This window comes from Astyanax mexicanus, chromosome 3 (genome assembly GCF_023375975.1).
Source record: "Astyanax mexicanus isolate ESR-SI-001 chromosome 3, AstMex3_surface, whole genome shotgun sequence".
Classification (NCBI taxonomy): Eukaryota; Metazoa; Chordata; class Actinopteri; order Characiformes; family Acestrorhamphidae; genus Astyanax; species Astyanax mexicanus.
Window position 1 is genome coordinate 15,235,553 of NC_064410.1, and position 20,310 is coordinate 15,255,862.

A 20,310-nucleotide genomic window follows, 5' to 3' on the forward strand; every position below is an offset into this window, starting at 1 on the left:
CACACCGATCAAAAAAAATCACACAGTGTCTGTCTGGCTTAAAATAGTTAGATACAGCTATTAAATGAATAAATTAACATTAATTGAAAATACCAGTGAGACGTTCTGTATGCTAAATAACAAAGAAGGCAGCAACAAGCTAGAAGCTAATAAGCTAATAACAACATTTAATAATAACAGAAAAATAGAAAAATAATAAAATAACCAACTAAATTAAGCTCAAAATGCTAAAAGAAATATAATCAAACAAATTCTAGAAGATCAAAACGAAAAAGTGACCACACAGTTACAAAAATACAAAAGAAATATTACAAAAAATCCCACAAAACCAAACAAAGAAATATATAAAAAAAAAACAAAGAAATGAACAAAAACAACAATTTAACAGCCACTGAAGTGGTACTAATCTCAAAGCAGCAGAATATAAAGCTAATATAAAGATGTAACACCAAGAACAAAAGTAAGCATGAAATAATTAAAATGCATTTTATTTTTTACTCAGTAACGGGAGTTTTCCAATGTAGCAAAGTTAAAAAATCACTTGTGTCAAAATGAACTTGAGTAAAAGTTAAATTACCTATTGTAAAAACTACTTAAAAAAATACAAATTACTCATAAAATCTACTCAATTACAGTAACTTGAGTAAATGTAATTCGTTACTTTCCACCTCTGGGATTGATTCATGCTTCATTCGCAAAAAACAAACTGCCCAATTCCAGCCTTGCTGAGCTTCCCCAGATCATCACCGATCCCCCACCAAATTTCACAGGGGGTGCAAGTACACCTCTGCAGGTCTCAATCTAAACAGTTGATGGCCAGGTGCTGAAAAGCTGAAAATCGGTCTTATCAGAAAAAATTATCTTACTCCAGTCCTCTATAGTCCAATTCTTATGATATTTTGCAAACTTCAGCCTGGCTCTTCTTTGCTTCTCATTAAAGAAGGTCCTTTTTTTAGCGAGATTGTTTTGAACTGTTCTTTTCATGCACTTCACTATTTGCCATTTTTTTTTATAGGTCTCTTGATGTCAGCCTGCAGTTGTTGACTGTTGTTCAAATAAGTCAACAATCAATCTCCAGACCTGAACCCCATTAAAAAAAATTCTTAATGTAATCATGTAAGATTTAAGTTGGTCACAAGCCATTAAACAAAGCTAAACTGCTTGATTTTTTGTGCCAGTAGTTGAATATGGTCACCCAAAAGCAGTGTGAAAGACTTGTTGTTGTGAAAAATCGGTCCATGTACATTTTGACCATTTGATTCTTGAACTGATTAGAGAGCTAAAGAATTGAATGAACGGCTTGTTTTTTTTTTTTTCGTTTTTCGGTTTAAACACACGAAACCAGTAATGGGAATTCAGTCAGAATGTTCGTTTTTTCCTTTGTGTCTATAAAACAAACATACGGCTCATTATTTTAATTGAGAAGAATGGACGGGCTTTAGTCGTGCCTCCTCCCACATTGGTTAGTCTGAGAGATCACCTGGTCTCAGCAGCTACGCTCAGATATAAAAAAATACTGTCCCAAATTTGCAACATGCATTTTGTAATAATCAGATACATTGTCATTGTTTAAGTATTTTCTATCATGTCGCTGTATTTAGTATTCTATATTACACTTACTATGGTACTTCTTTTACAGTTTCACACATTTTTCTCTCGCCTATTTTGTAAATAGTTTGTATATAGCGTCTATAGCGTATGTAGTAGCTTTTTAATTTGACTTCTGTAGAGTTATTTTCGTTTGTAATGAGAATCGCTACTCATTTTACTGTAAGCAGGGGCGTAGCAGCAAATTCTGGGCCCTGTACACTTTCAATATCAGTGGGCCCCTCTCCAAGCCAGGACTTAAGAAAAGGATTCTCATGGACCCCTCTCCCTACTCTGGCCCTGGGTATTCAGGTCCACTTTTCCCCCCACTACCACGCCCATGCTTTAAGAATATTCTTAACATGGGCAAATTCCAAATACACCTGGCTGTGAATTAAAATCAAGTTACACATGTTGGTAAATGACAAGATTCAGTGGATAAGTGTTTTGCTTTGCAACATACAGATGTTAGCAAGGGAATTCCTACACAGCACTGCACAGATGAAGGATCCACCACTGAGATATAATCTCTGACCGCCTTTTTGTTAGTTATTATTATTATTAATATTATTATTTGTAATTATTTTATATCATACTGGTGTCATCCTGGCTGGTGACACTCAAGCGGTGCATGTCTGCATTTCCATAACAGTGGCAGCAGCCATCAGTAGGAATTAATTTACATATTGGTGTGCCAATACCAAAATAATATAAAAATCGCTTTTTCGTGGTTTTTTTTTATTTTTCTTTTTTTTTTATCATGATGTTTTGGTGCTCTTGGGGTGCTCCTGGTGGCGTTAGAGCCCTAAGCAGCTAATTTGAGTATCCCTTGCGCCGGTTGTCCTCACACCATTCAATTGATCCCCTGTCAAATTAATAATTGGCTCTTGTGATATCATTTTTGAGGACAATGAGGAAATGACACTGCACTTTTCTCTTGAAGGACAGACAGCAAATAATAGCAAATTTCACTTTTGTAACCTAAATTTCATGTTTTTTTATTGTTTGATTGAGATAGGAGCAACATTTTACTCTATTATATAAATAAATGATAAACAATTGTTTAGGGAAAAAACAACTATAATTATAAACTATAATTTAACAATGTAAAATGACTATAAATAGATCCATACTGTATTGAATGTTTTGAATGTATTAAATACTGTCTCTTGAATTGTGGATTGTCCCATTAACCATGTTAATAGTTTGAACCCCATCATGCGTAGTGTTTTATTTTTATTAACATTCTGAAAATGAAGGCGAAAAAATGGAAAAGGTTTCCGTCAACAGCTTGTCAGTCAAATAACAAAAAACTACACAATAAGTGATCATAAAGACGGGATGTCTTATTATCTTTCAAAAATCTTTAAAAAAAATCCAACTCAAGCCCACCTGTTTATCCAGAAAAAACATAACCTATTGGCTCTCGTTAACTAGCTATTGACCAGTATAATGTATGTTTTCCTGGATGACAGCTGGTCTTTAGCTAGATTTTTTAAGCAGAGTTACCTCCACCATAAATTTCATCCGGAGATGTTTGTCAGTTGTGGTGGGACAGTTCAAAAACTAAATAAAATATCCAGAGAAAAATCAGGTATTTCTTTGATTGTTAGCATGTACAAACACTTTAGTCAGATTCTGTAATCGGAACTAATTTACTCTAATTGGAGAAAGTCTTTGCATGCAAACCTAGCCACTAATAATATTCCTGCTGTCATAATTCCTGAGGTCAGACAATTTGGGACTTTTATCATATCTGAACGTAGCTGCTGAGAGCAGGTGTACACGGACCAAAATCAAGCTAATGCCACCAAATATTAACTTCTAAACTTTTAAAACATTACCATTGTTGTTTCTAAATGAATATGAACTTGTTTTCTTTGCATAATTTAAGGTTTAGGCCAAACCATAGGTTTGAATGGCGAAACAGACAAATTTCAAATCATGTTTTTTTCCAATATTCTGTAATTCACTCACTCATTTACTCGTCGTCAACCAATTTATCCGTTAAGGGGCACCGGGGTGGGGTGGTGGGGGTGGGGTGCTAGAGTCTATCCCAGCCGGCATCAGGCGGAGGGCAGTATACACCCTGGACAGGCCGCCGATCCACACTCTTTCTCCCTCCTCTGGTCTCTACTGAGCAGACTCGGGTTTCAGGATCGCCAACATGGCTGAAGATTATAGCTTCATTTTCATTGAATGAATGGAAACGGCGACATGGCTTCCATCTTTTTTGCAGTCTCTGGGATAAACAATTAGGGCTTGGTATTGAATTTGAAGATGGCAATACCTGAAGTACTGTGTGTATAAAAAATAGGGCTTGGTATTGAAATTAGTAAATTATTATTGAAAGTAATAAAAGGTATAAATGAATTGTTGCACTTTTTTTTTTACTTTGAATGAAATTCAGAAATGTGCCAAAACAGAGAGCATGCACAGAAACATGCACAGTAAAGTAAAAAAGTCAACGTGGTCTAAAGTACTTGTTAAGGGCAAGTTAAGGGCACTGAACCTACATGTGAATTACATGTGAATCTGCAGCCTAATCTTATTTATGATCTGCCCTCACTGGGCAGTCAGCGAAGTCAGTGAAGAATGATAATGAACATCTAAATAAAATAGCTTTTACCGTTATTCATTTTGGATGTAAGAAATCGCTCAACATATATTTGTATACTTTCAGAATAAATCACTGCCTTCTTTGTCAAAAATACAGAAATTAGTTAATTTGTACTCATAATTTTGGATCAGATTTTTTTCCACAGCATGTGTTATCATCATTAATTGTTAAATGGTGATATTCGATATACATCTCAATATGTCTTCATCCCATACAGTAATACCAAAAAGACATAATGAGACAAAGCTACATGTTCAAGATTTTACACTGACACATTTATCATTCAGTGCCTTATCTTGTATATTAGTGTAGCCTATTACAACGCATTCTAAATTATTATGCAAATAACACATGCATTTAAGTGTCAAGATTTTTTGTTTTTGTTTCTCAACTCATGGATATTATTGGGTGTCACGGCTCTTTGGATCGCTGAAATCAATCTCAGACACCTGTGATAATTACAGTGGTTGAATAATGAAACTAAAACACCTGTTATTTTAGTATGGGAGGTTTCATGGATAAATTGGAACAGTCTGGTGGCCAATTTTCATTAATTGCACATTGCACCAGTAAGAGCAGAGTGTGAAGGTTAAATTAGCAGGGAAAGAGCACAGTTTGGCTCAAAATATTGCAATGCACACAACATTATGGGTGATGTATGTTCAAAAGAGGACCACTTCTTGCTGCACGTCTTGCTGGCGCACCTGTGACCAAGACAGCAAATCTTTGTGAAGTATCAAGAGTATCAAGAGTCACGGTATCCAGGATAGTGTCAGCATACCACAAAAAAAGACGAACCAAATCAAACAGGATTAACTGTGGATGCAAGAGAAAGCTGAAAGGGATGTTCGGGTGCTAACCCTGATTGTATCCAAAAAACATAAAAGCACGGCTGCCCAAATCACGGCAGAATTCAATGTACACCTCAACTCTCCTGTTTCCACCAGCACAACAAATTATTGTGGTCTAAAACCATGTGTGTGGTGAAGTGAAGCGGTAGGGAAGAGGGAGTTGTATTCATTGAGAAAGGAAGGCGAGGCGAGGTGAAGTGGTAGGGAAGAGGGAGTTGTGTTCAGTGAGGAAGGGAGGCGAGACGAGTTGAAGCAGTAGGGAAGGGGGAGTTGTGTTCAGTTAGGAAGGGAGGCGAGGCGAACCGGTAGGGAGGGGGGACTTGTGTCCAGTGAGGAAGGGAGGCGAGGTAAACGGTAGGGAAGGGGGAGTTGTGTTCAGTGAGGAAGGGACGTGAGGCAGGGTGAAGCAGTAGGGAAGGGGGAGTTGTGTTCAGTGAGGAAGGGACATAAGGCAGGGTGAAGCAGCAGGGAAGGGGGAGTTGTGTTCAGTGAGAAAGGGAGGTGAGGCGAGGTGAAGCGGTAGGGAAGGGGGAGTTGTGTTCAGTGAGAAAGGGAGGCGAGGCGAGGTGAAGCGGTAGGGAAGGGGGAGTTGTGTTCAGTGAGGAAGAGACGTGAGGCAGGGTGAAGCAGTAGGGAAGGGGGAGTTGTGTTCAGTGAGGAAGGGATGTGAGGCAGGGTGAAGCAGTAGGGAAGGGGGAGTTGTGTTCAGTGAGAAAGGGAGGTGAGGCGAGGTGAAGCGGTAGGGAAGGGGGAGTTGTGTTCAGTGAAAAAGGGAGGCGAGGCGAGGTGAAGCAGTAGGGAAGGGCGAGTTTTGTTCAGTGAGGAAGCGAGGCGAGGTGAAGCGGTAGGGAAGGGGGAGTTGTGGTCAGTGAGGAAGGGAGGCGAGACGAGGTGAAGCAGTAGAGAAGGGGGAGTTGTGTTCAGTGAGTAAGGGAGGCGAGGCGACACGGTAGGGAAGGGGGAGTTGTATTCATTGAGAAAGGAAGGCGAGGCGAGGTGAAGCGGTAGGGAAGGGGGAGTTGTGTTCAGTGAGGAAGGGACGTGAGGCAGGGTGAAGCAGTAGGGAAGGGGGAGTTGTGTTCAGTGAGGAAGGGACGTGAGGCAGGGTGAAGCAGTAGGGAAGGGGGAGTTGTGTTCAGTGAGAAAAGGAGGTGAGGAGAGGTGAAGCGGTAGGGAAGGGGGAGTTGTGTTTAGTGAAAAAGGGAGGCGAGGCGAGGTGAAGCAGTAGGGAAGGGCGAGTTTTGTTTAGTGAGAAAGGGAGGCGAGGCGAGGTGAAGCGGTAGGGAAGGGGGAGTTGTGTTTAGTGAAAAAGGGAGGCGAGGCGAGGTGAAGCAGTAGGGAAGGGCGAGTTTTGTTTAGTGAAAAAGGGAGGCGAGGCGAGGTGAAGCAGTAGGGAAGGGCGAGTTTTGTTCAGTGAGGGAGAGAGGCGAGGTAAAGTGAAGCAGTAGGGAAGGGGGAGTTGTGTTCAGTGAGGAAGGGAGGCGAGGTAAAGTGAAGCAGTAGGGAAGGGGGAGTTGTGTTCAGTGAGGAAGGGAGGTGAGGTAAAGTGAAGCAGTAGGGAAGGGGGAGTTGTGTTCAGTGAGGGAGAGAGGCGGGGTAAAGTGAAGGGGGAGTTGTGTTCAGTGAGGAAGGGAGGCGAGGTAAAGTGAAGGGGTAGGGAAGGGGGAGTTGTGTTCAGTGAGGAAGGGAGGTGAGGTAAAGTGAAGGGGTAGGGAAGGGGGAGTTGTGTTCAGTGAGGAAGGGAGGCGAGACAAGTTGAAGCAGTAGGGAAGGGGGAGTTGTGTTCAGTTAGGAAGGGAGGAGAGGCGAACCGGTAGGGAGGGGGAGTTGTGTTCAGTGAGGAAGGGAGGCGAGGTGAAGCGGTAGGAAAGGGGGAGTTGTGTTCAGTGAGGAAGGGACGTGAGGCGAGGTGAAGCGGTAGGGAAGGGGGAGTTGTGTTTAGTGAAAAAGGGAGGCGAGGCGAGGTGAAGCAGTAGGGAAGGGCGAGTTATGTTCAGTGAGGAAGGGAGGCGAGGCGAGGTGAAGGGGTAGGGAAGGGGGAGTTGTGGTCAGTGAGGAAGGGAGGCGAGATGAGGTGAAGCAGTAGAGAAGGGGGAGTTGTGTTCAGTGAGTAAGGCAGGCGAGGCGAGGCGGTAGGGAAGGGGGAGTTGTGTTCAGTCAGGAAGGGAGCCGAGGTAAAGAGAAACGGTAGGGAAGGGGGAGTTGTGGTCAGTGAGGAAGGGAGGCGAGACGAGGTGAAGCAGTAGAGAAGGGGGAGTTGTGTTCAGTGAGTAAGGGAGGCGAGGCGAGGTGAAGCTGTAGGGAAGGGGGAGTTGTGTTCAGTCAGGAAGGGAGGCGAGGTAAAGAGAAACGCTAGGGAAGGGGGAGTTGTGTTCAATGAGGGAGGGAGGCGAGGTAAAGAGAAACGCTAGGGAAGGGGGAGTTGTGTTCAATGAGGGAGGGAGGCGAGGTAAAGTGAAGCGTTAGAGAAAGGGGAGTTGTGTTCAATGAGGGAGGGAGGCGAGGTAAAGTGAAGCGTTAGAGAAAGGGGAGTTGTGTTCAGTGAGGGAGAGAGACGAGGTAAAGTGAAGCGGTAGGGAAGGGGGAGTCGTGTTCGGTCAGGAAGGGAGGCGAGGTAAAGAGAAGCGGTAGGGAAGGGGGAGTTGTGTTCAGTGAGGAAGGGAGGTGAGGTAAAGTGAAGCAGAAGGAAAGGGGGAGTTGTGTTCAGTGAGGGAGAGAGGCGAGGTAAAGTGAAGCAGTAGGGAAGGGGGAGTTGTGTTCAGTGAGGAAGGGAGGCGAGGTAAAGTGAAGCAGTAGGGAAGGGGGAGTTGTGTTCAGTGAGGAAGGGAGGTGAGGTAAAGTGAAGCAGTAGGGAAGGGGGAGTTGTGTTCAGTGAGGGAGAGAGGCGAGGTAAAGTGAAGGGGGAGTTGTGTTCAGTGAGGAAGGGAGGCGAGGTAAAGTGAAGGGGTAGGGAAGGGGGAGTTGTGTTCAGTGAGGAAGGGAGGTGAGGTAAAGTGAAGGGGTAGGGAAGGGGGAGTTGTGTTCAGTGAGGAAGGGAGGCGAGACAAGTTGAAGCAGTAGGGAAGGGGGAGTTGTGTTCAGTTAGGAAGGGAGGAGAGGCGAACCGGTAGGGAGGGGGAGTTGTGTTCAGTGAGGAAGGGAGGCGAGGCGAGGTGAAGCGGTAGGGAAGGGGGAGTTGTGTTTAGTGAAAAAGGGAGGCGAGGCGAGGTGAAGCAGTAGGGAAGGGCGAGTTATGTTCAGTGAGGAAGGGAGGCGAGGCGAGGTGAAGGGGTAGGGAAGGGGGAGTTGTGGTCAGTGAGGAAGGGAGGCGAGATGAGGTGAAGCAGTAGAGAAGGGGGAGTTGTGTTCAGTGAGTAAGGCAGGCGAGGCGAGGTGACGCGGTAGGGAAGGGGGAGTTGTGTTCAGTCAGGAAGGGAGCCGAGGTAAAGAGAAACGGTAGGGAAGGGGGAGTTGTGGTCAGTGAGGAAGGGAGGCGAGACGAGGTGAAGCAGTAGAGAAGGGGGAGTTGTGATCAGTGAGTAAGGGAGGCGAGGCGAGGTGAAGCTGTAGGGAAGGGGGAGTTGTGTTCAGTCAGGAAGGGAGGCGAGGTAAAGAGAAACGCTAGGGAAGGGGGAGTTGTGTTCAATGAGGGAGGGAGGCGAGGTAAAGTGAAGCGTTAGAGAAAGGGGAGTTGTGTTCAGTGAGGGAGAGAGGCGAGGTAAAGTGAGGCGGTAGGGAAGGGGGAATTGTGTTCAATGAGGGAGAGAGACGAGGTAAAGTGAAGCGGTAGGGAAGGGGGAGTCGTGTTCGGTCAGGAAGGGAGGCGAGGTAAAGAGAAGCGGTAGGGAAGGGGGAGTTGTGTTCAGTGAGGAAGGGAGGTGAGGTAAAGTGAAGCAGAAGGAAAGGGGGAGTTGTGTTCAGTGAGGGAGAGAGGCGAGGTAAAGTGAAGCAGTAGGGAAGGGGGAGTTGTGTTCAGTGAGGAAGGGAGGCGAGGTAAAGTGAAGCAGTAGGGAAGGGGGAGTTGTGTTCAGTGAGGAAGGGAGGCGAGGTAAAGTGAAGCAGTAGGGAAGGGGGAGTTGTGTTCAGTGAGGGAGAGAGGCGAGGTAAAGTGAAGGGGGAGTTGTGTTCAGTGAGGAAGGGAGGCGAGGTAAAGTGAAGCGGTAGGAAAGGGGGAGTTGTGTTCAGTGAGGGAGAGAGGCGAGGTAAAGTGAAGCAGTAGGGAAGGGGGAGTTGTGTTCAGTGAGGGAGAGAGGCGAGGTAAAGTGAAGGGGGAGTTGTGTTCAGTGAGGAAGGGAGGCGAGGTAAAGTGAAGCGGTAGGAAAGGGGGAGTTGTGTTCAGTGAGGGAGAGAGGCGAGGTAAAGTGAAGCGGTAGGGAAGGGGGAGTTGTGTTCAGTGAGGGAGAGAGGCGAGGTAAAGTGAAGCGGTAGGGAAAGGGGGAGTTGTGTTCAGTGAGGGAGAGAGGCGAGGTAAAGTGAAGCGGTAGGGCAGGGGGAGTTGTGTTCAGTGAGGAAGGGAGGCGAGGTAAAGTGAAGCAGTAGGAAAGGGGGAGTTGTGTTCAGTGAGGGAGAGAGGCGAGGTAAAGTGAAGGGGTAAGGAAGGGTAAGTTGTGTTCAGTAAGGGAGAAAGACAGGGTGAGGTGAAATGTTTTGTTATTCTTAGGATTGCATTTCATAGTAGACGCACAGTATCTATGTGAAAATTAAGTGAAAATTTGGCACAAATATTGTACGGCTCCTAGACAAAATGCCATTCTGTGCATTAAAATTTGCTTTTAAACATTGGGTGACATTAAATCAGTTTACTGGAGCCTTTATTTTCCATTGTGTCACTTTTTCCTCACACCAGTGTTGAAAAGCAAATTTTGTGAGTATTACATTTATGTTTAATGTACCTTGTGGTAAATTCTATTAAATTCTGTCAAATTCAGTGTTTGGTTTTGGAAAATGTAAATTCTTGTGTATTGTTTTTAATAAAGAGCTCAAGTGTAGTAAAATCTAATGTAATAGTGGTTGCAGTTAATTTTGGCACATATTCTGCATGTTGGTGAGGAAAAGCAATGCATCTTGTGGATACACTTGATTGCATTTACCTTTTTCGACAGTAGTGTTTGTTTTTAAATTTGGCACTAATTCCTCTCTATACATATGGAGCATTTGCACAAAATAAGTTCATAAATGACTAATCATTCTTAAAAAGAAAATGTATTAATATTCCCAACACAGAACAATATCAAATCATTCGCCCTCAAATATATATTTAGTTTTAAACTAGGTAAAAGTTCTGACTGTAGTTGCAGCATCAGCTGAGTTTCAGCATCATTTACTGTTAATTTTTCATATAATGGTGAAGATAGGGGGTAAATAGGTTCTCCATAAACCCGCTCTGCTACAGCCAGTGTTGCCAACTTAGCGACTTTGTCGCCATATTTAGCGACTTTTCAGACCCTCTAGTGACTTTTTTAGTAAAAAAGCGACTAGCGACAAATCTAGCGAGTTTTTGTGGTGTTATTGGAGACTCTAAGATGAACACAGGCTCTTCAGTTACTGTCCTCCGCGCTGCAGCGGGCGCTGCCGGGAGCCCCGCCCACACCACTCACAGTGCAGACCCACACTCTCTCACACTCAGAGAACACACACACCGCTCCACGAACACACTGTAAATGAATCGCGCTTGCCCACAGCCACCGCTGACTGAGCCCGCTCTGTATTTACAGAGCAGAAGTATAAATATTAATGTGTCTTCAGTGTGACACGAACAGAAATCACTGAATTTAACTCACTTTGTCACTCACCTCATTCACCACATAGCCTGTCACTCACCTCCTTCACAGTGTCTGCCTCTTTATAAAAAGCTAAATATCTATTAAACCATTCAACAATATGTCTATGATAGATTCAAAAATAAAGAAAACTTAAGAAAACGTAAAAAAATAAAAAATAAAACAAACAACATATAATAACATTTAAGAACATGGCAAAAAAAACTAATTTATGTAATTCACGTAAAAATTAAGTTATTGTAAAAAAAAAAAGTGACATCCTATTTAAAAAGCAACAGAAGTTGTTTATTTGTAACATTTCTAACATATTTATGGTGTTTTTTTACTCACTTTTTTTCCCTAATCCTTTACAGCTTCAAAAATATGTATTATGCAAATTAGGCGATGACGTCATTTAGCGACTTCTAGCGACTTTTAGGACAGCCAATAGCTACTTTCCTTACTGAGGAGTTGGCAACACTGGCTACAGCCTCTTCTTTACATCCCTCAGCCAACCACTACACAGAAGGCCTCTCTATCTTCCACCTCCTAATCTACCATAATAGTTTAAAGCTCACCTTCCGCGAAAATCCGATTTTTCTTGTTTTTTGTGGAATACAGTAGGTCTCTCCGAGTTGAATGTGTACACCTGCACATTAAACTGTTTTGCAGCCCCCATTGTCTGCAGGAGAAAAACGGGTGAATTTTGAATTACATTTCTGCCTACGTAGGCAGAAACTCACAGACCAGCCCACCTTGGCTCGAGAAACTCCCAGGAGCTGAAGCGATGCAACATCACCGCTCATCAGTTAGGAGGTGGGAGGCAGTGAGCGGCAGAGCGGTGGAGGGGCGTCGCAGTGCTCCTAGCCAATCAGAGGAGAGATATTTGCATGCTGTTTGCATGTATGAATATTCATGAGCAAAGCTGGAATCCGGTCATTTTGGACACACCCCTAAAACAGTCCGTTAAAAAAGAGCTATACAGAGACACCTGAGCACTTTTTTTTTACAAAAACGGCTCACATGTCATTCATTCATACTAGAGACCACAACTAGACATTTTAAAATGAAAGAAAAAACGACGGAAGGTGAGCTTTAAAGAGTTCAAGAATATTAACACACTAAGATGCCTGCCAAAAACATAACAGCAATTCCTTGCTATTAAACCGCATGGCCATCTCAAGATGGTCGACCAGCAAAGGGTAGATTTCTATTAGAGGTTGCTGGTAAAACTAGATTGTCCACCAGCATCATCAACCTAACAAAGCTAGATAACCGCAAAACCACAACAAGCAAAATCAACCCAAAATATAGCCACAAGCAGCAATATGCAGGTTCAACCACAAACCACAATGACGCCTGCTAGAGCCATACCTGTCAAGTTTTAGATTTAAAAATAAGGGATATTTTCCTCTGTCCGCTTAAAGCCGTCCCACCAGCCCAACGAAGGTTCAGTATCCCTTACATTTTAAGACACATGTAAACCACCTACACACTACAATTAGATTATCAGAATCTGAAATGTTGTGGACATTCCTACATATGTCATTCTTTTAATACAGCCAAATTAAAAACCCTTTTCTAGATATTAAAAAAAGTTAAGATTTCATGTCTTTTTTGGCATAAATGCCCTCTTTTATATGATATATTTTTTATTTATTTAATGGATTTAAAATTGAACAAAGGGTGCGCAAATTCTGCAAAATGACTGTTGGTGACCTAAAAATAGTATCATGAGCTTTTACTAAAAGGACATGGACCAGATATATTCCATCAGTAAAAATTAGTCCTAAGGGGCCTACACAATTAATAACTTTTAATTAATACTTCTTTCTTTTGATCACTCCACCCCTGATCAGTTCAGATAATTTCGGTCCTCTCACAAGCTGTATTTTTTTTTTTTTTTAAAGGTTTAATCTGTGTGTTTTATTTCGGAGACGAGTATTTTTAAGCAGCTATCAGAAAAATCGCATCACAGTTTCCATGATTAGCCTATACCGTTATACCCTATACCTAGCCTATACCTATACCCTTTCTTTAAGAAAAATCGCTGAATATCCAGATATGTTTTAACATCAGCTGCTCCGACTAGCTGCTTGAACTCACAGCGACGGGGGGCTTCCCCACACTGACCCTCCTTTGCAAGCTGATTGGCTGTTTCTCCTGAAAGGCGGGACTTTCTCTTTGAACCGGCTCCACGATTGGTTAAGAGACACAGAGCGGTCAGTGCCCTGTCTCCTCAATAATATATATTTTATTATTTTAATAAAATACGGGAAATTTACGGGAAAATACTAATACAGGAGGACGGCGGGAAAGAGGAGTAAAATACGGTAGTTTCCCGGCCAAAACGGGAGACTTGACAGGTATGGCTAGAGCATATCCTCTACTGAGGATATATAGAACATTTATTATGTGAGTTAGAATTTGTCAAAAGGTGTCCACATGTTGTGGTTATGAATGAAAATGCAGACTGTTTCCACAGTTTGTTTTAGATTGACTTTTTGACATTTTCAAAGAACGCTGTAGTTAAACACACACACACACACAATTAAACAAAATTCATCAATTTTCTGACAAAGCTGTTCTAAATCTGATCTCTGGATTAAACTGAACCAGTTGTTTGTCTGTAGATTGCATAAAATGATTGGAGTTTGATTTTTAAAATTGTTGAAAGCTGTAGTGCCCCTTCTAGCCCTATCTAGTTAGAAATCTACATCAGTGACCAACATTATGAAATGCATGTTCTAAATCCCAAGGACGCAAAGATTACTTGATGTATGTGTTCAATGTTAAGTGAAAATGTCACAACTTTTTTAATTTAATAAAAACCTTCACTTGAACCCTAGCCAGCCTACCAGCATTAGGCTGGATGGACAGTTTTCCAAACAACCTGAGCATCAAAAAACAGCTACCAGCAGAAGCTACTGTTGAGCAGGATTTTTGTTAGCAGAAACATGTATGTTACTTAACAAGAACCACAGCAAGGAATTCCTTGTTTTCTTTAGGACCCTCAACAAACCAAGAATCTCTACAGACGTGTTTTGAAAGCAGCCACTAGATTAGGTTACTATTACAAAATTGTTTCTATAAATACTAAACATGATCACTACCCACCTTCCACAATCCTGCTGCTACAGCGCACGCACATGCGCCCTGCTGCCCACTGCTTCTGCTCCCCTTGTATTGAAGCTGGTGACTACTTGTACAGTATCAGCGCCCCCGGCTGGTCTGCAGAAGGACGGTATGGAAATCCCGTCTCCTGACTTCAAATAAAATCAAATTTATTTATTTAGCGCTTCTTACAACTGATGTTGTCACAAAGCAGCTTTACAGAACAAAGAATCAGACAAAGCACTGAACATATAATACAGAACCCCTAGTAAGTGCGAAGGCAAGGAAAAACTCCCTCAGAGCTCGAGGAGGAAGAAACATTGGGAGCACCAAGACTCACATATACGGGGGAACCATCCTATCGCTGGTCAAACGGCTTTTAAATGAATATTCAGGATATTTACATGAGCTGTCCTTAGATTGGCATATTAAGCCATGCCTCACATCAATATAGCAAGCACAAGCAGTTTAAATGCACACAACCTGAATCCACATTACAATTAGTCAAAACTATTGTAGAATTAACCTCATAATTTAATTACTTACTTTAATTTAATATATTTTAAATGCTTAACTTCGACTCAATTGTCAACTTTGCTCAACATTAGACTCTCAGCGTCACTTGGCTGTGAGGCGAGTGGCCCCACGACTGAAAGAGCAGAGGTGTTTGAAGACACTTGAAGACAGCTTTTCCTGATTGGCTTATTTTTCTAAATATTATATTTTACGAGCTACTGCAGACAATATAGGTTAAAGCAGTGTTTCTCAACCAGGGTGCCGCGGCACCCTGGGGTGCCGTCTGGCTTCATCGGGGGTGCCGTCAAAATATTGCGCCTCACGTGCATATTTCCTTCCCAGAGTCAGCTCGTGTCGGGGTGTGTCCCAATTCACAGAGGCGGTGTATTACTGCGCAGCTGTGACGCAATCTGTCTTCGAATACAGCCTCTGAAGGATGCAGCCCCTAAATTGGGACACACTGTAAAGTTTTTGTCCCCCCACGCGATGCACGCGCTATTTTATTTCATATTCCGCCAGCAACACCCCTCGTTCTCACCTGAAGTACTGCGCCAGCACCCCCCACACCACCCCCCCCCCCCCCCCCCCCCCGTCCGTAAACTGGGGTGCCTTGACATCTCGCATATATTTAAAGGGTGCCGTGATAGAAAAAAGGTTGAGAAACGCTGGGTTAAAGAACCGTTTCATATGCAGCAGGCATATACAACTCAGAGAGACCTACAAAGAACAAGTGGATTTTAGCGGAAGAAGACCTTTTATATTATAAAACATTAAACATTTCAGAATTTTAAAACCTTTAAACCCCATAGTTGCTATTTGCTAACAATAATAAATTAAATAATTAAATATGACACAAGGAACAATGTTCAATCATTATTGAATTTTGGTTGCCTTAAGTAAAATTTTTAGTTAATCAAGGTTGTTTATGTAGAGCCTGTCCACGATCGAGTCCACAATGAATGTGAGTAAATGGAAAGAAGCTTAACGCCTAAAAAAATTGTAAATATGCCTTTGGCCAGGATATTCCTTGAACTTTGAATCCTAGAATATTGTGTTTCTAATGAGAAATATTGCTAATTTGTGTCACGCCTGGCACTGAAACTGTGCCTGTCTCACTCACACTTAGCTCTACCTGTAACTTACAGGCACAAGACTACACTACCCAGAACGCACCAGCCTGTGACTCGATCTTTTGACCCCTTTGGGAAGTCCTTCTCCTGAGTACTAGCCCTGAACTCAGCTTCTGTGCTGAGTATTGTTTCAGTTCGCCCAGCATTGTTTGATTCTTCTTGTATTACTGTTTTCCATGTACCCTGATTAAAGTTGCAATATTACTAGATTAAAGTCATTATTGTAATGTGAAAATGTCCTTTAATTACAGTAAAATACTGGCAGCAGGGTTTTTTTTAGCTCTTTCCCTTTATTTTTACAGTTTCTCTACTGTGTTCTAAATTTCTGTTTCATTAAAAGATAAATCACATACAGTAAATTTGTTATTGTTGTATTAAAAAAACAATTAAATATAACAATAATAATAACAACAATTAAACCATACAGTAAGTAAAATACTGACTGCAAGGTTTATAGCGGTTTGCAGCAATTTTTACTATACCATACCATACCATACCATACCATATTCTGAATTAAAGTTTCTTATCACTGTAATAAAACACATTTTTCCAAGGCAGCTGCTTACAGAAAATAATATAAATGTTCCAATAATTAGGCATGTGAAGTTTATTTATTTAAGGTGATTCAATAAGAAGAGTAAACTTTTCCTTAATCATGTATGTAATTGTGACTGGAGATACGTGATTAGCTGCAGAGATTAGAATGTGTGTACGTGGCTCACATGGGCGTGCAGGACAGGTGACCACATGATCATATCCCTCGGGCATCAACCATAAAGCATAAGTTGCACAAATTACTGACCAGTGTACTGGAAGTTTCTGGAAGCTATGTGCCTCGCCCCAGGCTGTAGGAATGCACCGGACCGGACTGGTCAAGACTGGCCAGGTGATGTACACGGAGACGTGGACTTTTTTACCATATAAGGCAAAATGCCTAAGGGAAGAAAAAGTACAAATATACTGTTTTTTCTACAATTAAATAATTGCTACTCACTTGATCCAGACTCAGATTTGTTTGTTCTGTTACTAATCTTTTTTTTCCACCACAGGCATAATTGAAAAAACACAAAAACATAATTAATTATGTTAAAGTATTATTATTATTTAATAATAATTATTATTATTATTATTTATTCAACAAAATGACAACATAATCACAACTTCAGAACAGTGTCACTGGACCCAGAAAAAGTCAAGGACGTGAAAGAAATGGAGCCACCCAAAAGTGGCTGAGTTTAAAACTATAACCTGTCTATATTTGCACCAAGGTTGTCTGATGTCAATGCACCACTGCACCAACTCTTTAAGCAGGACAGTGAATTTGTACAGGACGAAGCTCACAATGCAGCTGTAACGCCAGACAGAGTGGAGAGATGCTAGCCGAGTCAAATAAACAGACTGGTTTATTAACAGGCTGATAACCAGATATTACAGATACCAGAGTCAAACAAACAATAATCTCACCAAAAACCTGAGCCGTAGCAGTATAAACAGTCCATGTTCGAAACCAAAAGACAGTCCATTAAAGCCAATAGGGGCAAAACAAGAGACATAAACCGATAAATCAGAAAAGAGGGTCGTAACAAGAAAAATACATGAAAAGAACGCTTAGTATGCAACCAAAGTCGACAATACCTCGCGAAGATAGTATACATAATGCAGCCTTAAATACAAAATACATGATGAGCATAACCCCGGAACTTCCTCAGAACACAGATGAATCTGAGTGTCGGAGCATAACGTGATTGGGCGAAGGAGAGCGACTGACGGTGACGTCATAAATCATAGGATTCTGGGAAATGGAGTCCGGTTGTGTGGAAGGAGAGTCAGGCTGCGTAACAGTACTCCCCCCCCAAAGAGTCCGAATAGGCCAACGGATGAGGACGACACAAGGGAGCCGCCCCCCCACACCCAGTGGAGATCCGGACAAATGGCCTGGAAGAGGGAACGGATTGGGCGGGAGCCCTTGATCTGGGACGACCCCTCCTGGAGCCGTGGACAGGACTGAGGGACCGGATCAAGCCTGCACCTCCGCGCCTACCCCTTCTAGGACCAGGAGACCCTCTCCTAGGACGACCTCTGGGGCGTGGTGCCAGATGGGACGGATGAGACCGGTGGAAGTCCTCTACCATCAAGGGATCCAGGACAGCATCAGCTGGAACCCAACTACGCTCCTCAGGTCTGTAACCCTTCCAGTCCACCAGGTACTCCAGGCCTCCCCCTCTCCTCCTGGAGTCCAATAAACGTTCCACAGCATACACAGGACCACCCTCCTTATCTATGGGCGGGGGAGGAATGACCCGCGCGAAGTCTCATCCAGAGGACCAGGGATAACCGGCTTTAACAAGGATACATGAAAAGAGGGACATACACGATAATGAGAGGGTAGATCAAGACGGTAGGTTACTTCATTTATTTTCTTAATGATCCTGAAACGGCCAATATACTTAACTGAAAGCTTTTTGTTTCCCTCAGACAGCTGGAAATCCCTGGTAGATAGCCAAACCCGGTCTCCAGGAGAATAAAGGGGGGTCTCATGATGTAGGCGGTCAGCTTGTTGTTGTTGCCGCTCTAAGACAGCCTCAATGCATCTGTGAGTCTCCTCCCACACTTCCTCGCTCCAGCGCATACAATCATCAACAGCGGGCTGACCAGGGCATAAGGGGTGGTTGGTAACCTAGGAAGCATAGAAATAGAGTCATCTTAGTGGTAGAACTAATGAGCGAGTTCTGAGCTAATTCCACCCAGGGGAGATATTTGGCCCAGTCATGAAAATTATTACAACAATAAATCCTTAAGAATTTACCCAGCTCCTGATTCATCCTCTCACATTGGCCGTTGCTCTGAGGATGATAACCTGAAGAAAGAATGACAGATATACCTAACCTATTCATAAATGCTGACCAGACTTGAGAAATAAACTGGGGACCTCGATCAGAAACTATATCTTCTGAAATACCAAAAATGCGAAAAACCTGATTAAATAGAGATTCTGTGATTCTGTTTCTAGTGCAGTGGGTAACTTACTGAAGGGGATGTTGAGAAAAGTGATCAACAACAGTCATAATAACCGTCTGACCCATAGATACAGGGAGGTTGGTAACAAAATCAACCGCTAAGTGAGATCAGGGTCCAACTGGAACAGGTAAGGGTACCAATTTGCTGACCGGTAGGGTACGCGGAGTCTTACTTTGAGCACAGACAGTGCAGGAGGAGACAAAATCGTGAATATCAGAACGCATATTTTCCCACCAAAAGCGATTTTCTAATAACTGATAAGTACGTGTCTCACCCGGATGTCCTGACGAAGGAGAAATATGAGCCCATGTAATAAGTCTGGCTCTGCATTGATCAGGAACATAAGATTTGTTCAGTGGACATTGAGCTGGAGGAGGTGTAGCTGAGTTCAGTTGATCTATTTCATCAGAAATCTCCCACTTGATGGGAGCCAAAATAATCTCTGGTTTTAAAATAGACGTGTGTACAGGACTTTCTAAATTACCCTCTTCATAGATTCGGGAGAGTGCATCAGCCTTAGTATTTCTGGACCCTGGTCGATAAGTAATTTACGAAATCAAAACGTGCAAAGAACAAAGACCAGCGTGCCTTTTGGGAGTTCATACTCTTCATAGATCTCAAATATTCTAGATTCTTATGGTCTTTAATCACAACAAACGGATGTAAAGCTCCCTCTAACCAGTGTTGCCATTCTTCTAATGCTAATTTGATAGCCAAAAGCTTGCGATCCCCAATACCATAATTGTGTTCTGCCGGGGAGAGTTTGTGAGAGAAATAAGCCACTGGATACAATTCACTGAAAGGGCCAAAATTCTGAGATAAGATTGCACCTATTCCTACACTGGAAGCATCTACTTCGACAATGAAAAGCTCTTTAGGATCTGGGTGTTTTAATAGAGGGGCTGTAGTGAACAACCTTTTAAGGGAAGTGAATGCATTGGTAGCTGACTCAGACCAGGTCAAAGTTCTGGTATTACTCTTAAACAGATTGGTGAGTGGGGCCGCAATGGAGCGAATGAACCGTCTGTAAAAATTAGCGAAACCTAGAAATCTCTGTAAATCCTTAACTGATTGGGGTTGGGGCCAATTAACCACTGCCTGAACCTTTTTATCATCCATGGAAACCCCCTGAGCACTAATGATATACCCCTAAAAGGTGACTGTGGACCTATGGAACTCGCATTTCTCAGCTTTAACAAAGAGCTGGTTCTGAAGAAGGTGGGTTAGGACAGCTCGTACATGTGATATATGAGTAGACATGTCGGAGGAGTAAATCAGAATGTCATCTATAAATACAATAACAAACTTTCCAAGCATATCACGTAACACATCATTGATCAAAGACTGAAAAACAGAAGGTGATTTTTTGAGACCAAAAGGCATAACAAGATATTCATAGTGCCCTCTAGTGGTGAAAAAGGCCGTTTTACATTCGTCTCCCTCTCTAATCCTCACCAGGTTATAAGCACTGCAAAGATCTAATTTAGTAAACACAGAGGCCCCACGCAATTTTTCCAGAGCAACAGGCACTAAAGGAAGAGGATAGGGGTTGGTCTTAGTTACTGCATTTAGCTGACGATAATCAATACAGGGACGAAGGCCGCCATCCTTCTTCTTAACAAAGAAAAAGGAAGCAGCTACAGGTGAAGTAGAGTGGCGGATAAAACCCTGTGCCAGAGCCTCCTGCACATATTCCTCCATGGCCAGTTCCTCGGTCTGAGTTAGAGGATAAATAC

The 20,310-nt window shown here is 42.7% G+C and overlaps 1 protein-coding gene across 6 annotated transcripts in view; it reads right to left on the minus strand.

The window, feature by feature from the left end:
- LOC103036137 (zinc finger protein 345) overlaps positions 1–13,972 on the minus strand; it is a 38,961-nt gene extending 24,989 nt beyond the window's left edge. For all 6 annotated transcript variants that reach the window (XR_007438332.1, XR_007438330.1, XR_007438331.1 and 3 more), the window contains exon 1: positions 13,914–13,972. The gene's annotated coding sequence lies outside the window, so the exon portion shown is untranslated. The remainder of the gene's footprint in view (positions 1–13,913) is intronic.
- Between the last annotated feature and the right edge of the window lie 6,338 nt (positions 13,973–20,310).